Source organism: Zingiber officinale, chromosome 5B (genome assembly GCF_018446385.1).
Source record: "Zingiber officinale cultivar Zhangliang chromosome 5B, Zo_v1.1, whole genome shotgun sequence".
NCBI lineage: Eukaryota > Viridiplantae > Streptophyta > Magnoliopsida > Zingiberales > Zingiberaceae > Zingiber > Zingiber officinale.
Window position 1 is genome coordinate 115,251,604 of NC_055995.1, and position 2,601 is coordinate 115,254,204.

Here is a 2,601-nt window from a genome sequence, read left to right on the forward strand (position 1 = left end):
CGGTTAAAATGATCTTACGGAGGATTAGGCCATTCCTGATATCTTGGACAAGTTGAAGTTATACTTATTAATGAAAGAATATGTTGCATTAAATTTTAATAGACAAATAAAAAAGTAAATTTTCCAAACAAAAAGTACCTTAATTATTTTACCATTAATGAATGAGCTTATCCTCAAAATATAAAAAAAATCCAAATAAACTTCTTCATAATCTAATATTAGAGAAATCCTTTAAAAATATTTTAAAAGATTCCTATGATATTTTGGACAATATTAAGGTATTTGAAGAACTTTTATTGACATGAGTCCAATCAATTAGATGACTTTTACATAATATAATGTATTCATATTATTCAGAAAATTTAAAATAAATTAAATACAATAAACATCATAGTTTAGTAATAATTTAAAATTTTATAAATTACCTAGTATGATTTCTTTTATATTTAATTATATCTTTAATGTTTGTTAACAATGTCTTATAGTTTCTTCTATTTACTAAATCACAACTCCACCTTACAAATCAAAATTTTATTTTATTCAAACAATAACGATAGAAATTGTAGTGAGTAATAATTATTATAAAATATTTATTAGTACGGTAGATTTTCATATTTGATTTATTAATTTAACTTTACTTCATACCATTTATCTAATTTATTTGGATGATATGGTAAGAAAAATGGATTACTACTTATTTAAATCATTAATTTATTTGGAAAAGTTTAAGGATTTGTCTTTTGTCATATATTTTATGGAATCATTGTCATCATCATTATTGTCTCTCTGTCATATGTGATCGTATTGGTCATCTTTAGAATTTGATTCAAGTTGAATATCTAAATTATTAAAAAATATAAAATATAAAATATAAAATAAAAACACAAAGATTAAAAATCCGTTCCACCTCTTAATTAATTTGATAGTCACTAATAAACTAATTTCATAATTTATTTTTCTTTATATAACTTAAGAATTGTCATAAACGTTGAACACACAATCTTCTATTACAATAAACACAAATATTATTCATACAAGATAAAATTTAATTTATTTAATTTAATTTGAAATAACATTATATATATATATATATATATAAGATAATAACTACGCAGTCGATTCAGATACTTAATATTAATTTGATAATTTCATTAGTTGATGATATTATCTTATTTGGTTTGCTCAATTTTTATGATAAAATTCGGTCAATGTGATTTGTCTAAAAAAACCAGTTTAAGCCTTCTTTCATGCTTACTCTTTGAAAGAATAATGCAAATAAATAAATAAATACCAGGAAAATTGAATTATTCATGCATATGTAATAAAAAGATTTTTTTTTTAAAAAAATAAGAATAAAAAACATTAAAAGAGAACCCATCTATTAATAATAATCTTATCTAATAAAAATGAGCTATCTTTATCTTTAATTACCTAAGTAAAGATAAAGAAATCTATGATCGCTATAAATCATTTACATAAGATAAAATTAAGAGGAAAAAAAATAATCAAGCTATTTCCAAAGATAAAATTATGAAAAAGTCAATCTTCTAACATCTATCTATATCCTTCCTTTTATTTATACCACAACAATTCTATTTCAATTATCTCGCTTCTCTTCTTCTCCATGGCTTCTAGTTGCTGCCTCTTCTGATTCCTGTCACTTTTCGGCCATCTTCAATTTCGGTGACTCCAACTCTGACACTGGTGGACTATCGGTCGCCTGGGGTGGCCCCACCGTCCCACGGGGAGTCCTTCTTTGGCAAGCCGGCTGGTCGTTACTGTGATGACCGCCTCATTGTCGACTTCTTGTTGCGTACATTCATTTATTTCAATTTCAATTACGACAATTGATAGTCTTCCACCATCTCACCCGTAAAATCATAATATTATTGTAGCAAGTAGCCTGGGCCTCCTGCTCCTGAGCGCCTATCTCAATTCTGTCGGCATCAACTTCTCTCACGGTGCAAACTTCGCCACGACCGGGTCGACGATCAAGCAACCTTATGCCACACTGAGCCAGTTCGACTTTAGCCCCATTTCCATGGACGTCCAAACTTGGGAGTTCTAAAAACTCCCAAGCACTTATCCAGCAAGGTATACAACAATACTAAAAACTCTTTATTTATTGATTAATACATAACTTAATCACTTGTTCATTAACTTCATAATACAATTCATATATTGTACTTAACTTTTTTTTTTTTATGAAATTGATGGCTTCTCTTGCATTGCAGATCTAGAATCAACTGGCTAATACATGAATTCATAATACAAACATTAACTTATTATTTGTGTGTAGGATTGTTCAAGGATCAACTGCCGAAGGAAGAGTACTTCTCTCAAGCCCTATACACGATTGACATCGGCCAAAACGATCTTACGGAGGGTTACTTTAGAAACTAGACCATCGACGAAGTCAAATCGGCCATTCCTGATATCTTTAGACTTAAAAAAAAAAATCTGAAGATCTTATAACAGTTGAACAAACATATTTAAAGTAAATTTAAATTTTTTCACAAAAGATTAAAAATTATTTTAAGCAGTAACTTTACAAAAAATCTTAAAATATTTTAATGCATAATAGCTAGTAACTTTACAAAA